This window comes from Nyctereutes procyonoides, unplaced genomic scaffold (assembly GCF_905146905.1).
Source record: "Nyctereutes procyonoides isolate TBG_1078 unplaced genomic scaffold, NYPRO_anot_genome, whole genome shotgun sequence".
NCBI lineage: Eukaryota > Metazoa > Chordata > Mammalia > Carnivora > Canidae > Nyctereutes > Nyctereutes procyonoides.
In genome coordinates, this window is record NW_026575159.1 from 6,148,719 (window position 1) to 6,169,668 (window position 20,950).

The 20,950-nt window shown below is 35.1% G+C and overlaps 1 pseudogene; it reads left to right on the plus strand.

Annotated features, from left to right (window-relative positions):
• The first annotated feature begins 15,846 nt into the window (after window positions 1-15,846).
• LOC129502659 (pre-mRNA-splicing regulator WTAP-like) lies at window positions 15,847-16,717 on the plus strand (annotated as a pseudogene).
• Window positions 16,718-20,950: the final 4,233 nt, after the last annotated feature.

The window sequence follows — 20,950 nt, forward strand, 5'->3', positions numbered from 1 at the left end:
GGCTCCGCTGCCCTCCTGCGGTCCTGCCCGAGCTCCCTGCGAGCGCCCTCCCGGCGGGAAGACTCCGGGGGATCGTTCGAGGTCCCGCTTCTCCGGGCGGGCGCTCCCGGCCTCAGCCCTCCCGGCCTCAGCCCGGCTCCTCACAGCCCCGCCCCCGCCCCGCCCCCCCCCCCCCCCCCCGGTGCTGCTTTATCTTTCCCACCTTCCTACCGTGTTAGAAGCGAAAACCCTTCTCTGCCGTGCTCCGGCTGCTCTCTCTTTAAATCTCAGGTCGAATTAGTAGGTGTTCAGGATGATTTGAAAGTTTCTAGGTAAGTTGGTGGGGCCGGGTGACTTGGGGACCCTACTCCTCCGACATCTTCTCCACCAGCCGCACATTTTATTTTTTCAAGAGGACAGCACTCTAGGTCCTTTCACAGGAGGCTGTTAAGGGCTAAACTTTTACTCCTCCTATAGAAAAAGAAATCCTTTGACTCATCTTGCAATAATCACTTATTTCTTTGTATGTGTGTGTGCCCAATCTCTCCTCTTACTGTTTCTTTTATGAATTGTGCATTAAAATAATTTCCGTGATTGAAATCCTCATCAATGCCCCATCATATTGTAAATTATTTTGCCCATCATGATTTAGCCAATGCCACTTGTTCTCTCCTTGTATCTCAGAGTCCCGTGAAATATCTTTTTTTTTTTTTTAGAGAGAGAAAGAGAGAGAGAGAGAGAATGTGAGTGCCCTGGATGGGGGTTTGGAGAAGGAAAGGGGAGAGAGAAAGAGAGAGAATCTTACGCAGGCTCCACACCTAGGGAGGAATCTGATGAGGGACTGGATCTCATAACTCTGAGATCATGACCTGAGCCAAAATCAAGAGTGAGACCCTTAACCAAATGAGCCACCCTGGCCGCCCAGGTCTATGGTTACTTTAAAATGCAATGGTTCCTTAATACTTACACAATGATTTTAGTGCAGCTTCCTTCACAATCAGAGCCTGAGACAATTCTAAATGCAAGTAGTTTTCTTGATTGATGCCAGTAAACACTTCGGAGAATGGAAAAATGAGATATAGTAAGGAAGACAGCCAATAAAATGTGTTATCAAGCAAGTTAACCCTGTGGATAACAGGAGCTTAATCACACATAGTGGCCAGTTTAAGAAAGTCGAGTAGGGCATTTTTACATCAACTTCTACCATTTCCAGGGCTTATAATTCCATGAACTTCTGGTAAACTGATAATTTATCATCAGAGAAAGACATGAGGCAAAAATTGACCTCTGTGAAGCGATCAGGTCCAAGGCTACCAGTAAGGCACTGAAAGTGTCTGCTCAAATGATGTTATTATTACATCATATAGCAATTTATTTATTTATTTATTTATTTATTTATTTATTTATTTTATTTGCATTTGTGTCTATACCAATAGATCACAACTTATGAAGGGCATAAATGTTTTTTTTTTAATTTATGTCTGGATCTACTATTTCCTATTATGTTGCCAAACTTAAACATCTGCTTAATTAAAATAAAATAATCAGAAAATAGCATGCCATTGCTGTCCCTATTATTTCCCTAGCATCGTAGAAGTACCCATCAGCTAACACTTTTTTTCTTTCAGGATAAGCATATAGCATTAAGAACTGTAATATAGGGATCCCTGGGTGGCGCAGTGGTTTGGCGCCTGCCTTTGGCCTAGGGCGCGATCCTGGAGATCCGGGATCGAATCCCACATCGGGCTCCCGGTGCATGGAGCCTGCTTCTCCCTCTGCCTGTGTCTCTGCCTCTCTCTCTCTCTCTCTCTCTCTCTGTGTGTGACTATCATAAATAACAAAAATAAAAAAAATTAAAAAAAGAACTGTAATATAAGGCACATTTGACTTTAGTTCTCTAAAATTAGGGTGAAAAAATGTATGGTAAATTTGTAGATCTAGTCTTAAGCTGTGCTAAAACTATGGAGAGCACACTTTTCAATGCTGCATTGAACAGATGAGTGGGTCTTCAGGCAGACTGAATTATCTGGCTACAGGTTCAATAGACACGTTAGTTCAATGACTTAAATTGGTAGTGACCACTCTGTGCTTTTTGTGGCAGAAAATCACTAGCCAAGAAGGAATCTACAACCCAGGAGGCATTTTACTGAAGCTTTCATTTATAAATAAGAATAACTTTAGGTCACAGGGAAAATAATACCAAAGGAAAGGGACTTACGAAAAATAAAAGTATGCTAGTTTCCCCTTTAAAAAACAGTTGCTTAACTTTCTAACTTTCAACTAATCAGGTCCATATATAGTCTGAATGTTGTAAATAATAAATGTACCCTTTCAGAAATTACTTCTGTTGTATGTATATAATGGCTATGAGAAAAAAAAAAAAAACCTGTATGTAAAAAGTAGTTAAAAATATAGGGAGTTTTGGGGCACCTGGGTAGCTCAGCAGTTGAGCAGCTGCCTTCAGCTCAGACCCTGATCCAGGGGTCATAGAATTAAGTCCTGCATGGGCTTCCCTCAAGGAGCGTGCTTCTCCCTTTGCCTATGTCTCTGCCTCTCTGTGTTTCAAATAAATAAATAAATAAATAAATAAATAAATAAATAAATAAATAAATAAAATCAATCTTAAAAAATAATTTTGAGAGTTTTGTTAGAGTATATCACATGAAAAGGGAGGCATTCTTTCTAATCACTTATGAAGTCAATTCTGTTCTCCCTTTTTCTCTTTGACATGTATGAATTATTCCTAAGATTGTATTTCCTCCATCACTAGAGACTATCCCATCAAATTAAAAACATAAAAGGGAGGGAGAAAGAAGCATACCCTAAACAATTTTGGGCTAAAGAAAATTAAGATCTTAATGTGACATTAAGTACCGATAAAATTCTGCAATCTTGCCACATGAATGATTTCAATTTCACAAGTATAGACAAACTGGTGGAAGCACTTGAGAAGCTTCAAAACATATTCAGATGTGAAAAAAATATGAAAGAAGTAAAAGATGGTCCCAAACTAGATTATTTTACCTGAATATATAAATTAGTTTATTTTTATGTCTGCAATATTTAATTTTGATTTGTTAATCTTCCTTTTTAGAAAAGATCCAAAGATCAAAGACTCTCTTTAATCCTAGAAGCAATGCTTTTGGATAAATACATCAGTAATGCTTTATGACTTTTAAATAAAGCAGTCTATAGTTACATGTTTTTTTGTATTAACTCACAAGCCTTTTGGTTTTGCATAGGCCTTGCTAAAAACCAGAACCTTTATTGACCTTTGGCAGTTAAACAGCTAAAATTTATCATCCTTTCCCTCACAACTGTATCCAGTTGAAAAGTAGTGGGGTCAACCATGTAAAGACTGAAATACATGCTTTATTTGATAAAAGCTGGATTGAGGATTTGACTTAGATATGCTGCCAACTTGCCTTGCTAAAACCACATCCTGAATTAGATTTATACACCCAGTCCATATTATAACTGGATAACCATGGGCCTTTGCCATCTAAAAGGTTCACTACTTGAAGAATAAAAGAATAATTGTATGCTGCATATGAGGTAGCTCCAAAATCAGTCCAACATGTAAGCTGAAGAAAGCTATTCCCTTCAGCATTTGCTAATTAGCACTTGGGGGAGAGGTCAGGAATATCAGTAGCTCAGCATTTTTTTAAAAGATTCTATTTATTTATTCATGAGAGACATACACAGAGAAAGGCAGAGACACAGGCAGAGAGAGAATCAGGCTCCATGCAGGAGGTCCGATATGGGACTGGATCCTGGGACTCCAGGATCATGCCCTGGGCCGAAGACAGGTGCTCAACCCCTGAGCCACCCAGGCATCCCTAGCTCAGCATTTCAAAAAACAGGAGTGCTATTTAGCATTACGGGAAGAACAATTTAAATATTGCTCAAGACTGGTTTAAACATTGCTGGAGAGTTTGCCTCTGCCATATAAATGACAATGGTGTCCAATCTGTTATTGTGACACCACCACCACCACCACCACCACCACCATGCACGTGCACACACACACAAACCAGCATTTCTGAATATCTTCTAATTTAGTTGTAGTCAAGCTGAGGCCTACCCAAATGTAACATGAAGTCAAGAAAATTTAAATCCCGTCCCTAATAAGAGTAATCATTCATCAATGACTAATCATATATTAATTTTGTGCAACTTTGTTGTCTTAAAAATAAATAAATAAGGGATCATTTATTGCTTCTGTTTTACTAATCTAGCATAAGCAGTTTAATTCTTAATTAGAAATACATTTAAATTTAAGCTTTTTAAAGAAAAAACACATTGATTTTAATACAGTATGAATTAATTACTTTTTGAATATTTAATTTCATAGTGAGCAAAAAGATCAATTTATTCAATTGCAGAACACTATACAGCTTTACAAATCTGACAAAGTAGGAGTTCTAGATAGATAAAGATGGTATAGATATAGATAGATATAGATATAGTATAAACTAAGAGAGATAAAGAAAGGAAAAAATGAAGAAAAATCATGATTATTCTCTCTGGTCAAAAAATACAAAGATAATGCAGAGTACCTGCTTCTAAAATAGCATTCTAGTCTAACAGTCATAAATCACCACTTTGGGTCCAAACCACTGTAGCCAATACCATTTCCAATCTGGGATCATCCCCATCCAGCTCTTTAGGTCCAGTTCTTCTCAAATCCTTCATCAATCAAGTACAAAACAGTTTTGTCAGTCCCAACACCAAGTAGAAGTTTTGAACTAGCTGCTACAATAAGCAGAAGTATTGGTGGCCAGGAATGAGTATCACTGATACTTTACAGTACTGATAATAAAGACAATGCTAATGATACTAATGTTAATATTAATAATACTAATATCTAACATACATAAGTTCTGGACTTAGTTTAAAGTGCTTTCCCTGTACATTTTATCTATTACTGTCATATTGGTTTACAGCTTTTTGGGGGCTATGATTTGGTATTCATTGCCTGAAGTGTCATTCTCTGTTGGGACTGGAAAACTGATTTTTACCCTACCTAATTGCACGAGTTTTAACACCTTGCCTTATCTTTCAGCTGTGTGGTGAAGAAAAGGGCATTGCTCCCTATTTTCTCAGGCTATTCTTTAGATTTCAGGTGTGAGAAGGGAAAAAATGGCCTGAAAAAAATCATGTATAGCCGCAGGACTTTAAATGTTGTCCTTTACACTGACTCTATTTTTATTGCATTAATATACATTATATGTACTGTTCTTAGCTCTGAGTTTTCAAATGTAAACCAGACCAACAAGAACATTTACATTATAAATTTCTACCATTTTATGAGAATGTACCTGATAGGGATATTTGTTAAAACACACCATGCATGCTTTGGACTACGTGCTTCATTTTTCCCAATTTTTCCCATTTTTATATTTTTCTTTTTTAAAAGATTTGTTTATAGTTATTTTAGAGGCAGGGGGAGGGGTAGAGGGAGAGGGAGAGAGATAATAAACAGCAGAATCTGTTTTGAGTGTGGAGCCCAAGGACACAGGGCCTGATCTCATGACCTTGAGATCATGACTCCTGCCGAAACTCTAGTCGGACACTCAACTGACTGAGCCACCTAGGGGTTCCCCAACTGCTTTTAAAGATTTAACAGATTAAGCTTATTTAGATTTCCTCAGGTTCTTTTCTCCTCCTCTATGCCTTCTTAGGTTCTGAAAGATATTTAAGTACACAATACAGAACAGTGTGCCTGGCATATGCCTGGTGATCAAAAAATATAAACTTTCCATTCAAAACCAAGAGGTACTAAAATACCTCCTACCCAAAAGAACTACTCCTAAATTAAGATACTTAACTCATTCCTCAATCCTGATAAGCTACTGTCATTTCAATGCAGTAATCTTATTACCATGAATAAATATTGTATTCCTATATTTATTTTATAAATTTTCTTACAGGTTTCAGTTTTAGGACTTCATAAAAATTATGTGAAAATTCTTTCTTTCTATTATCTATCGTCTATGTATCATCTATCTATCTACTATCAATCACCATCTAAACTTTTCTCTGTGTCAATATAGTCTTAATAAAAAGCTGCATAAAAATGCTGATATTCAAAACTCTGACATCTGTATTTGAACCAAATTAATAGATAATTTCTCTCTAAAATATTTGTCATGTCTTATTTCAAGCTTTTAAGCAATTTATTATTCATCGTAATTGAAACTTTAAATGTGATATAAACCAGTTGTAATAGCAAATATGGCCAGCATTTTTGATACATTTGATCCAGGAGTGTTGACCTTAAGTAAAGGCACACTGAATACCTTGTTTTGTGTTTTTGAATACTTTTTTTATATTAGTTCTATTTCACATTCATTATACAGAGCTATCCTGTAAGCATTGGTATACTGGCCATGACTGCAGTAAGTTTATTTAGAAATAAGAAATTCAACTGCCGGCAGTTTTCTGATGATTTTATACACTTTCTGGCTCTGATCTTTCCAGTTTTCATTCTTTTATCTGGAATAACTGTCCATCGTTCTTTCCTTGGTTATCTCATGTGCCATCTTTACAGCTCAGCTTATTTTTCTCCTATTAGCCTTCAATGAACACTCCTACCATGTTCTGCTCCAAGTGATGAATACACATATAGACATACAATTAAAGTCAGAAATATGCACTTTTCTTTGTACTCCAGTAGCATCTATATTTTGATGGTATCTGTCATAATTCATGAAAATTTCTTGTTTATCTTTCTTTCATAGTCTTCAAATTCCTTGAGGATACTGACTATCTGATTTGCCCCTGGTGCACATAGGAGGGACTCACTCTGATGTGTATGTTAAACAAGTTGATAAATTAATAATCAGGTTTCACCTGTCTCCAAAATAAACTAATTTATATTTTTTGTAGTTAATTATAATTTTATTGATGTTGGTTACATTCCAAATACATTTCAAAGAATTTCAAAGAATGCCGTTGCCTTGGCTTTTATTTTAAATTTCTATGAAAAAAATATTTTATTTAAAATATTAAAATAAAATAAAATAAAATAAAATAAAATAAAATAAAATAAAATATTTACAGCTCCAATATTATTTATATTTGAAGATATTACTTATTTGGAGTCCCACAGGGATAGTGATGTGTATGGTAGATATTTGCTTGAAGATTAATTGTAATTTTGAACATCTGCTAAAAATGGAAAATAGATGCTTTAACAATATATAAGAAATTATATACCATTCAAGTTACACAGAAAATCATGTACACCTTAAAGGGAATGAGAATTAATGGGCTTTATGGAAAGAAAATGTAATGAGGAGTTCAAAGATCAATTTTTTATACCTTTTCCACTAGGAAATTCTATATTATTAAAATAAACATCATTAACAGTTTCATGACCTAGTTGTTTTTTTTAAATCTCTTTGTAAAGAGTGTTAGAATATAGAATAGAGCATTGGAATAGCAATATAGGTTTAAATTTCTATGAAATAAATGACAAAACTTCCCCCCAACATACAAGTATCTATTTAAAACCAATATAAACAGTTCTTGTATTTTACAAGGATAAAAATACGTATTAGCTTCTGTAAGAAAGAAAAAAATATTACATAGATGATTTTCATTCAAGTTATTTATTGTCTTGTTGCAAAAATTAGTTTAGAAATACGTAGATAATCAGCATTTAATATAATTTGAGAGCAGGTGCCACACATGATGCTAGTAACATAGAAAATACTTTAAAAAATATTTGAAATGCAAAGTAGATGTATTTAAGAATCCATAATACAAAGTTGGGAGGAGGGACCTGAGTTTATTGAGTAAGTTACTCATTTAGACAATTGAATTTTGTAGTTGTAAACACAATCTATTTCTTTATAGAAGTGTTTATTTTTGTCACAATAGGAAGCTCTGATTTATTGAAGTCAATATTCCTTAACTTGGTGTGTCCAGAATATATTTCTCAGTCAATCATAGGTTGCAAGATTCCCAAGTCATACAATTTCAGTACATGCAGCCATTCCCCCCACAAAAACAAGTTCATGTAACTTCAAACCCAAATATGTACCACCAGTTCAGACATCTCTCTTGACTTACAGATATAAGTACCCAATACCCTACTAGGCATCTTCACATGATGGTCTAAAGTTCACTATTCAAAAATGAAACTCTACTGAACTCGTCATCCTCCCAAACTGGCTCTCAAACAACAAACTGAAATAAACAAAATAAAATAAAATAAAATAAAAACTATATATTTCAAGTACTCTTATTTTAGTAAATGAAACCAGATTTGGATCAATAACTACTATTGGAACTGCCCAACAAAAAAGGAGAAAGAGGTAACCCTGGCCTAGCCAAGCACCAATCTTTTTCTTTTTTTTTAAAGATTTTATTTATTTATTCATGAGAGACACAAAGATAGAGCGGCAGAGACACAGGTAGAGGGAGAAGCAGGTTCCATGCAGGAAGCCCTATGCGGGACTCCATCCCAGACTCTGGGATCACACCTCGGCTGAAGGCCACGCTAAATTGTTGAGCCACCAGGACTGCCCTCCAATCTTTAATTACATTAAGAAGTAGTCAAATATTGAGATTTCCGTAACACTACCAACCTGTTTGAATCCAACTATAGAAATCCAGGGAACATCTGCTACTAAAGAAATATAGAACTCAGATTAGCCATCTTGCTGAATACCTGAATTCCAAGAAACTACAAAACACATGTAATCCTAATGGAAAAATAGTAACCTGAATTCAATAAGAAAGTTGTACAGTTTGGAGAAAAATTTAAAAAGGAAAAATAAGGCAGAATATGAGTCCCATTTAAGATCAATTTCCCAGGGATGCCTGGGTGGCTCTGCAGTTGAGCATCTGCCTTCCTCCAGGGCTGATCCCAGGGTCCAGAGATGGAATCCCGCATCAGCCTCCCAGCGAGGAGTCTTCTCCTCCCTCTATCTGTCTCTGCCACTCTCTATGGGTCTGTCATGAATAAATAAAATCTTAAAAAAATCAATTTCCTATAGAAAACTTAAAAATTTAGGAGACAAATGTTTTATCCATCTTTCAAGGGGATGGATACATATCATGATTGCTAAAGAACTATTCCAACCTTTATCAAAATGTGTCTATACCATAGAAAATTGTCCTTATGGAAAGAAAATAACTATTTTCTCAAGTTTCACCTTTTCCCAAATACTCCATAAACACTGGCATTTATTCACATCAAATTGAATTCTGTTCCTTAATATCTGATAAGGAGATAAATATAGTATCTTTTCCAGCCATTAGTATTCTGTTATTATAGCCACTGATCCTATTGTTAAAATATTATCTCCCAAAGATACTTACATTGTCTGCTTGAAATATCCTCCACTTGTCTTGAATGTTTCAACTCTAGCTTATACTTATGTCATTTAAAAATGTTCAGGATGAGTAGGTGAGTATGGGGAAGCAGGTGGGAGTAGACTGCTTCTGGGTACACCTGTATGTTAGGTTGGAACCAAATATCATCCACACTCATACAAGTCCTAGAGTCGAATTCAGGTTATCAAATTTCAAATCTGATATAATAGATAAGATCTCAGACCCTGGGGGCAGGTTGCTTAAACTACTGGGGGTTTTTCCTTGCTAACTGTGTGATCTTGGGCAAATTACTTAATCTCTCTGTCTCATTTTCCTTAGCTCTAAAAAGGGGATAATGACAATCCTCATACTGTCATTATAAAGATTAAACAAGTTTATAAAATTAAAAAAATTAGAATAGTGCCTTGTATATAAGAAATGCCATGTAAACATTAGAGTTTAACCAATGAGTTCTCTCTAGGGAAACTTGAGTGTGTTTCTCAATCTATTTTAAAAGTTCAGCAACTAAATTCTTTTCCTCTCAGGAAGATTCTCTTCCTTATGAAGTTTTCTCCAACTGTCCTGAGCTCTGCATTCCAAGATATATTTTATTATAATAATGTTTGTGTAGACAGTAAGATCCAATTTCTTTTTTTCCAGGCCAATGGGGAGGGTTCTGAGAGCTGCCTTTAAATGAATCTTCTGAAAATAAAACTTGCTGACTCCATGTTGACAATTTTAAAGAGTAGCATCTCTAGCAAATCCTCATCCTAATGGGGCACACAGCTACATGAGAAATTTTACAATATGACCGCATTTCAATACATGTTCTTAGTCAAAGAAGTTTGTGAAGCTCAAGGTATAACATTAGTGAAGACACTAAGCTATGAGTAAAGACAGAGAGTCAAACCATCTTTTCAGTGATGGATCCAAAAGATGCCAGAATTTCTATATAAAGCATCTCAACCCTGCTGAACAACTTGGATGATTCCTCTGTTGAGAATGGAGAAGTTTATATATTTATAATTCATGATCACCAGAGCTATAAAAAGCCTCATAATACTCATTTCAAATGTCCAATGTTGAGGTTAGGAGAATTAACACTAGACGTTGTCAATTTTTCTGTTGGATGTGATTGTTTAGCGGTGTTAATTTAATATTAGAATTGTAAACATATTTAGCATATTTTATTGTTTTTTCTTTATTAAATGGCAAAAAAATTTAGTGATTTTGTTATTAAAATTATATCGCCATGATATTTGTCTTCCTTTTTGTCAGTTAATTACTATATGCTTTATAATTAAATTTATGTCAGGAAAAATGGGCTTTATATATAATTCTTTGCAAGATGTATGTGAGTTTTCTACTGTCTCCCACATACAAATTTCCCTATAGAGGTAATTTTACAGTATTTGCCCATTTAAACACAATCCATCTTTCCCTTCTTATAAACATGTTGCCAGTACTCATGGACAGTTCTACAATATTTAGAACTGTAAAAATTATTATGCAAAAATTTAACATATTTAAACATTATTCATGATCATTATGCTCATTTTAATTTTCTTTAATGTTCCTTTTTTATAAAATGCTAACTTTTTCTAAAAGAACAAACTCAACATTCATGGCCTGATAGTAGTTTAGCTACCTCATTTCATAGACTCCTAAAGCAAACAACTAAAAACTGGGCCTTAAGAGAGACTGGAATTGCAAACATATGAAGGAATGTACACCAGATACCAAAATTAGAATCAGAATTGGGATTCATCTCCATGTTTGTCTGATTTACATCTGTATAATTTTCTCAGCATTGCTCAATTCCACTAGATGTATTTAAAATACCCAGCGTCTTTAAATGCTTAGGTGAATGATGGGATCTTTCACTTTATATCTGGACAATTAGTCTTATGCAGACATGGTGTGATTTCTAACTCCTCTATTGATGATATAAAGAGGATAACTACATTTTCAATGTAGATAAATACCTATTATTATTAAAAAGTCACATGTACACTCAGGATGAAGAGCTGCTAAATAGCCACACCCACAATGTCTTTGCCATCATCAACTATCAGTTATTGAGATCCACTAGCACTGTGCTAGACAAAAAATGGGGCATTTAAAATGCTTCCTGAGCTTCAGTTAATCTGCATATTTATTCCAATGACAGGTATACCAAAACACTTCTTTGAAAAAAATGCAGCGTACCATCTGTCAGTGCTTATTTCAACAAAGAAAATGTCTTTTTCCCCCCAAATCATTCGTAATATTGAAGAGAGCTAGATACACAATTGCATTCCATAGTTTCTCCTTCATGCTTCTGTCACTTTCTAAATGAATTTGGCAGAACAAAATTAATAGCTGAGAAGGACTAGGAAGAGAAAATTCTCGATGGAGAAAAAAACATTAATGTTTTCAAATATTTACATTCCACCCTGAATCCACAGTCTTCTGTTTTTATTGCTAGATTGAAAAATGGCAATACCAAACCACAAAAATATTTTAATTTTCAGAAAATTAAGAATGAATTATGCTTAGTCTTCTAAAAATATATATGAATATGTCGAACTTAGGTAAGTGAGCAAATAAATCATTATTAAGTTTTTTCGAAGTGTACCTTCTTGGTTAGTGTTACTTCTAATGTGTCCCTTTTGCCCTACCAAGCAGTTTAACAACAGATTTCAGGAAACACAAAAAAATATTTTCAAGGTCATAGACGTGAACTATATTGCCATCACTTTGAAAAAATAATCAATTGGGCTGAGTATTTAGAGAATTGTTAAAAATCTCTTAGTCATAAGAGCAAGAATAAAAGAAATGCCTCAGTGATGCTTAGTTGGTCATAGCTACAGGTCACCACTATCTGTTCTCTGTTTCTAAGAACATAAGAAACTTCCATTCCCTCACCCTCTTAAATTTAGACACGGTCATTTGACCTCCACTGGATAGTGATATATAATCAGAAGACATGTGTTTCATTTCCAGATGGAAGCATTTAATTGTTGGTACTCAGACTTCCAGCCTGCTCCCCTCCTCCTGTAATTGTGGAAGCACCTGGTGACATGGAAACACAACTTAGCTGCCGTTGAGAAGTTGTTTAGACCTGCAGTGACTTTGTTGGAAAAACTAACTTTGGTTGTTTTAAGGCACTGAGATTTTGAAGTTTGTTTTTATATCATAAATGAGCCATTCTGATGAATATGAGTACATATAATAATTATAGATTATAAAATGGACATACCAACATTATCTATCATCTATCTATCTATCTATCTATCTATCTATCTATCATCTATATCTTATAGTTTGTTTTTGACTTGGTAATTATGACCAGTAAATGTAGGATGTCAAAATTGAATGTTTTAATTTATAGTGGTATTTCTATGTTAATTTTCTTTGACAATAAAATCCTTAATGAAATCAGGCCTGAATTGGCACTCTGTCTGGCTTAGCAGAGTTCCATATCTATCTATCTATCTATCTATCTATCTATCTATCTATCTATCTATCTATCATCTATCTATCTATCTATCTAGATTATTATATATTATATATCTATCTTTGGTTTTATTTGCTTATCAGCATTGCTCTATCCTCTTTAAGACCGAACTCACATTACACCTCCCCCACTATTCTTTCACTCCACAAGTAATTTTATTTTACCTTTCACTCCCATAGCACATCATGACATCTTTAATTTTTCAGCTGATAAAGATGTTTGAATTTTCTTTAATATATTGATACCTCCAAATTTGCTGATGGGTTTTCTAAAAAATGAAAATTCCAGTCCTTAATATTTTGGGAATCTCTCCTGTCCTCTTTTCTCAATCTACATGCTTTATCTTGATCTCTTAAATGCCTCCTTGGTTCTTATGTTTTATGTGTGCTTACTGAAACATGAAGTGAGGGTCTGTCCCTTATCACCTAAGGATTTTTCTCCTGGAACTTAAAACTAAGTTCATTTTATCTAGCTTGCTCTACAACATATTATCATTATTATGATCTCTATTATTTGCACAACTCTCAGTTTCAGTTTGTTTCTCTCTTGGTTTTGCTTTTTTTTTTTTATTTAGCAAAATAAAATTATTATCTGCCTTCTGGATAGCTTTACCAGCACAACTAACATGGCTGAAAAAAAACTCATAACCATGCTGACTTGCCTGACACTAAATCAGCATCATTTGATCCACCTTGTTTCCTTTTAATATTCAGGGGCCTTTCCAGATCCTAGGTAAGCCAACCCTTCTGCCTGTGTACTAGACCTGGTTTCATTCTTACCTAACTGAAGAGCAAGACTCTAGCCATTGCCTGATCTCTCACTTACATGGTCAAACATTCCCTTTACTGATCATTCCACAAAATACATGAACATACTGCTATTTATTTTCATTTTATTAAAGAAGCTTACAAACAAAAAGCTTTGTTTGTTGTTCTCAGTGTTCCTCCAACACTAACCAACTTTTTATCTTTAGAGCCAATCTTTCTGAAACAGTTTTCTGTGCTTACTGTCTCCAAATTCTGTCCCCCACTTCTATCTTTAAAAAAAAAAAAAAAAAAAAAAAAAAAATATATATATATATATATATATATATATATATATATATATATATATATATATTTGTAGTGGGGAGAGAGAGAGAGGGAGAGAGTATGAGTAGAATGGAGGGGCAAAAGGGCAGAGGGAGAAAGAGGTGCAGAAGAAAAGGGAGAGGCAGACTCCCCATTGATTAGGGAATCTGAACTGGGGCTCCTTCCCAGGACCCTAAGATCATGGGCTGAGCTGAAATCAGCCACTTGACCAACTGAGCCAACCAAGTGCTCTTCCTCACTTCTGTCTTGAATCGACTGCAACCAGGTTTCAATTACTCTTGTCTACCTAAAGTGCTCTTTAAAAGATCACAAAAGACCCACACTTTGTTACACAAAATGGTCATTTGAGTCCTTATCTGATTGGCAGCAGCATTTGAAGCATTTGTTTTTTCTCCTCAAAACAAGATCTTCACTTAGTTTTCAAGATACCATTCCCTCACAGATTTCCTCTCATCTTTCTGCCCACTTTTTTAGACTTTCTTCCTCATTTACCAACCTGGAAATGTTGAAGAGCCCCAGGGCTCCATCCTTTACCTTACATAGGTTTTGAACTTTCATTCTTTCTCTAGAGCTTCTCTAGTCTCATGGCGTTACATACCATGCCCATGGCGATGATTGCCAAATGTTTAACTCCTGTCTAGACCTCTTTGGATACTCAAGTATGCAAGTGATTTCTTGTCATTTCTTCTTTAATGTCTAATAGGCATTTTATGTTCAATATGTTGTAAACGAATGTTCGTATTTTCTAATGCTATCCAACCTAATGTGGTCTTTTTGAAGTACTTTTATTGAAAGTCAAAGATAATTCCATTTTTTTGGTTGCTTGGGAAAAAATAAATAGCATCATCCTTTGACTCTTCTCCTTCTCTTACCGTTGAGGCTGACAGCAAATCTTTTCTGCCTGACCACTCTTTACCACTCTCACTGTCACTATCCTAGTCCAGATCATCCTCTCTAATCAGGGATTTTTTCAATAGTTTCTGTCATAGGCAGAATTTTAAAATGATTGCCCAATGACCCGTGACTTTGTAAAATATCTTCTCCTTGTTTGGGGAAACAACCTGTGATTTGTTGCTAATAATAGAACATAGCTCAATGATGAAATAGCTCAGCTTGTTGACATACCCTAAAATCTCTCCTGTGATTATGTTACCTCCTAAGGCAAAGGTGAAGGGATTTGGGAGATGTAGGTAAGGTATCCTAATCAATTGAGTTATTCAAAAGGAGATCATCCTGATGGGCCTGACTTAGTCAGGTAAAGCTATAAAAAGAGGTCCCAGAGTCAGAAACAGAAATCAGATTCCCTCACTGACCTTGAAGTAAGCTCCTGTGTTGTGAGATAACCATGTCCTAAGGGACTTTGGGAATCTTCTATGAGGTGAGAGTAGAATCCAGTTTCAGATAAGTGCATAGCTGGGCTAAAACTTTGATTGAAGCCTTGTGAGACTCTGAAGAGAAAGAAGATTTAGTTAAACCATGTTTGGATTTCTAATCCATGCAAACTGTGAGCTTTCTAACTGGTCTCATGAATCTCTAAAAGTACAACTCTCTCACCATTTTATACTTCTCCACTCTTAGTTTTATCTTAATACTTCAATCAATTGACCTATTTATATTTGATTATTTTGTACATTCTCTCCTCTACAATTGAAGTTCTGTAAGAGTGGAGACTTTTGTTGATTTTGTTCATTGACAGAAGATTTTTAATACCTACAAGCACACGTGGTCCATAGTATATGCTCAAAGAGCTTCACGCAATAAAAACTACTTTTGTGGCCAATTTGTGGCAGTGAGACCCGCAAATAAAGCGGAGCACCGGCACTGCAGCGAGAGGAGGAGCGGGGGCCGGGGTGGTGCGATCTGGTGGCCTGGGCTGAGCGGGCAGCAGAGTCTCGCTTGGCCTATGAGCTGGGAGGCACCTGCATGGCCTCCATCTGGGGAGGATTCAAGATGACCAACGAGGAACCTCCTCCCAAAAAGGTTCGACTGAGTGAAACAGACTTCAAAGTTATGGCACGATATGAGTTCATTCTAAGGTGGAAACAATATGAGGCATATGTCCAAGCTTTGGAGGGCAAGTTCACAGATCTTAATTCTAATGATGCAACTGGGTTAAGGGAGTCTGAAGAAAAACTAAAGCAACAACAACAAGAGTCTGTTCGCAGAGAAAACATCCTTGTAATGCGACTGGCAACCAAGGAGCAAGAGATGCAAGAGTGTACTACTTAAATCCAGTACCTCAAGCAAGTCCAGCAGCCTAGCGTTGCCCAATTGAGATCAACAATGGTAGACGGAGCGATCAACTTGTTTTTCCTAAAAATGAAAGGTGAACTGGAACAGACTAAGGACAAACTGGAACAAGCCCAAAATGAACTGAGTGCCTGGAAGTTTACACTTGATAGATAAACAAATCATACTCACCAGTCAAGACTTCCCTTGACAGTCCCACTACAAGAAAGCTGTGGTGGGACAGCCAAGTACTCGTTTCTACACCAAGACTCAGACTTTTTGAGCCAAAAAAGGCCACATTCTTATACTATCCAGCTTGTAATGGTTAATGTAAAACTTACCAGATGAACCTTGTATTTCAGCTTTTTTTTTTCTTCCCCCTCCCCTTGCTTCAGAGGCCAGATGGCGTCGGACTATTCCGAAGAAGTGGCCACCTCTGAAAAATTCCCCTTCTAAAACATGTAGACACTTGAGAAATGTTTCTGTTTGAAGAAAATAGAGGGAGAAACAGAAGTCTTAAGTCTGTGGCACACTGTGTCTTCAGACAGTTTGGAGGAATGAAAACCTAGAGATTTAAAATCATGAATTGAACATGTAAATTTCCAGTAAAATGTAAAAATGGAATATGCATTGCTCTTAACCTTGAGCATAGTAACTTAGAGACACTGTATCTCAGGTTTGCCAATAAGAATGTGGACTTCGTGACTGTTGTTGAACTGGGTCAAAACTCAAATGAGGTGAATTTTGCCTTTAAAGAGTTTATTTGCTAAGAACCAATTTAATAGTCACGAGAGAATCAAATAATAGATGTCAGTACAAGTAGTTCATATATTTAACCATTTAGTTTGGGGCTCTATATTACTTGATTGAGCCTTAAATCAATGTGGTTTTAATCAATGGTTTGTTCTTTGAATGGTTGCTAATGCTGTAGATAATCTTACTGAGGACTGTACAAACAAACATAAAAGTGTGGTATCAAACTTCAGGTTGAAACTGTTTGAAGCATTATAAACATTCATTTCACTACTAGATTGTATAAGGATATTGGCTGTGATGAGACTCACTGTGTTATTTTTTTCAGTAGTGAAATTAAATCCCCATTCCATTCAACAGGCACATGTTGAAAGAGCATTGTCGTTGGTGTTAATGGGGGAATGTGTTTCCTTCATTGTATTTGGGTCTTTTGTATTGCACTCTTGATATTAAATTAAATGTGCCTTGAAAGAAAAAAAAACTACTTTTATATATATAACACAACGCTGCTCTAAAGTTCATGGATCCTAGAAAATTCTAATGTCTATGATTCTTTTGCCATACTGTGCCATGGAGAGCAGGTTGGGGACAAAAACATTTTAATTCTGAGTAGATTATATGGATTTTTCACCCAATTTATTGTGTAATCTTAGAGATTGGGAGGAAAAGTTCATTTATCTTTATACTCTAAATACTACTTCATAAATTGTGATACTTAAGTAAATGTTAAGTAAATTAAATGTTTTGCCATTTAATTTTAGCTCTTGCATATGGAACATACATGAAAGTAATGATAAAAGTGGGAAAATATACATTATAACTAGTCTTAAATCTTTTCAGATTTAACTACAAATATTGCTCCTAATTAGTTAAATAGATAATTGTATCATGGGATGCTTATAGCTTTCTATGAAAAATATATTAGTTATAGATTATAAAAACTCCTTGAAAATAGTCCTATAAATCTAATTTAATCTTTTTATTTACTTCTTGATATTAGGAAAGTGACTTCTGACATTAATGAAAGTTCTTAGGGTCATGAGTTGATGGTCAGTACTATGAAAACAGTGTTAGACAAAATTATTTTTGAGAGATTCAAATTCTGGCAGACAGCAACCAAGGAGTATAGAGGAGAGGACAAGCAAGGTTAAGTGGAATCTTACAGAAAAGGAAAACACATTGGCCGAGGACAGAGTTTCTTAGCCTCAGTTCCACTTAAATTTGGAGATGCTATCCTTTGCATTATAAGATGTCTAGCAGCATCTTTGATTTTTACCCAGTAGATGCCAGCAGCACCTCCATTCTACTTAGAGCTACTAAAATGTCTGTTGATATGGTCAAATGTTTTGGAGACTAAACTTTGTCTCCTTCTTCTTCTTCTTCTTCTTCTTCTTCTTCTTCTTCTTCTTCTTCTTCTTCTTCACTGAAAACTATTGGTATATAAAATAAGCAAGATATTAGAGTACTAGATCCAGAGTATCAAAAGTCACAAAATTCAAAATATATAATTAGCAAGCAAAAATCATTGCCTGTCTTTCTTTCTTTCTTTCTTTCATTCTTTCTTTCTTTCTTTCTTTCTCTTCTTTCTTTCTTTCTTTCTTTCTTTCTTTCTTTCTTTCTTTCTTTCTTTCCTTTCCTTTCTTCTTTCTTTCTTCTTCTTTCTTTTTCTTCTTTCCTTTCTCTTTCTTTCATCTTCCTTTCTTTCTTCTTTCTTCTTTCTTTCTTTCTTTCTTCTTCTTTTCTTTCTTTCTTTCTTTCTTTCTTTCTTTCTTTCTTTCTTTCTTTCTTTCTTTCTTTCTTCTTTCTCTCAAAGAGAAATTTTAATTCTTTTGAAAGGTAACTCTCCCTGGGATGTGTTGATCGACAAGAACTCGACATGTAAACTTGCTTCTAGAAGAAAAGACACAGGCATAGCCTCCCCCACAAAGAAGCATGGGATGTGGACTTTGCAGTTACTCTTTCATCTAGAATGTAAACCAAGAGCAATAAGATGATGAAAATAAGAACTGCCCCTAGCCTTAATTATTCTTAGATTGTTCCCTATAAATGCTATTGTTAATTTAGAATTGGAGAGATTGGGTACAGTTGCTGGCATAGAATATGAGCAATTGAAAAGAAAGAAGAGTAAACAAAACCCAAACCATAAATACAGCAACACTAAAGCTTATTTCTGAAAGGGAGAAAAAACTTGGTTCAGACATTAGGCATCAAATTAATAATAAATTAAGTGCAATGTATTTGGGCAAACAAAGTAGAGATAGCATAACAAAGATAAAGATAAATGAAATGGAATAATGAAATGTAAAAAATTATAGCAAAAAAAAAAAAAAACAACTAAATAAAATAACAAAAAAAACCCTCAGGAAGAAATTATCTAAGGAGATAGAATAATTTATCTCTAACAAATTCTTTACACTTCAGTAACTGATAGATATAATGAAATGCATGGACAGAACAAACGCAAGATAATAAGGCAAGATAAGAAAATGAAAAGGAACAATAAATAAGAAATAGGAGAACATATACAATCATATGCATAAGCAAAGGAATTAACTACCAAATAGCACCATTAGAGAGATAATAATAATAATAAATGAACAACTGAAAAGATGGATACGTGAGGGTTCAGCATAGACATACCTAAAAACTAAAGTATTGACATGGTGAAAATCACTAAGAGTGGAAAGAAAATTTTTATAATTGGAAATTAATTTTTAAGGACATAAAGATGGCTAACCAAGAATTAAAATCAAACATAGATAACTGGTGGTCCTGAAGTAGAGATGAAACCAAACGAACTGAAAATTAAAAGCTATTTTGGGTGATGCCTTCGGGGCTTGATCAGATAAGCCACTGACTCTTGATTTCAGCTCAGGTCATGATCTCAGGGTTGTGAGATCCAGCTCTATATTGAACTCTATGGCTGCTGTGGAGCCAGTTTAAGATTCTCTCTCTCCCTTTGCCGTTACATGTATATATACTTACATATACTTGCACCCTTACATATACTTGCACCCTTCCCCCCAAAAAAATCTATTTAGAGAATAAATGGTAAATGAAGAGAAAATATAGTATTTATTATCACATTGAAATGTCATAATCTAGGGCAGCCCGGGTGGCTCAGCGGTTTAGCGCCACCTTCAGCCCAGGGCCTGATCCTGGAGACCCGGGATGGAGTCCCCACATCGGGATCCCTGCACAGAGCCGGCTTCTCCCTTTGCCTGTGTCTCTGCCTCTCTCTCTCTCTCTGTGTGTCTCTAATGGATAAATAAATGGAATCTTAAAAAAAAAAAAGTTATAATCTAAAGAAATTAATGCAAGAGACTACTACTGCATGTTATATAAAGTACACATATAATTACACAAAACTGCATTAGATTATATATACAATTGCATTAGAATACACATATTTATACATTTATATTATATATTATTAGAATAGCTACTGTATATTAAATCTAATTAGATATAAATATATGTTTATATATATGCTGAATATAAAATGTAATATATATCATGTAGTACCTATGTATTATATATACTGCTAAAATGAAGGACGGACTGATATGCCATAAAATTTCCTTGAGCAGAAAGAGCCAGTTTACTCATGCAGGCAAAACTTAATTTAGCTTATTTTGCAAGGCTTACTTGACCTGGATCATTTTTGGCTTGTGCCTCTGGGAATGATAAGCAAAACTTGAACTGTTTCCTAAGACTGATATGAGATAACCCCTGAAATTATAATATTGTACCCATCACTGTGAAAAATCAACAGTCACTGCTTTCTCACTACATTGCTGCTGTATAACAATATAACCCAGAGCCTCATTCCGTGTTTTGGTTTGATTATTTCTGATTTGCAAACTGTCTCTTTGGTGTATGCACAATAAATGTTTGCTAATTACCACTTCAGTGTTTCATTGGTTTTACTTTGGCTATTTTTAAGCCTTTGACAATACCTGTATCATATATATGTATATATAAATATATAATATATAATCTCCAGAGTAAGTTACTCAAATTTAAGGATACAGTGGAATCCTAGGGTATCCAGGTAAAAAAAATAAATTTC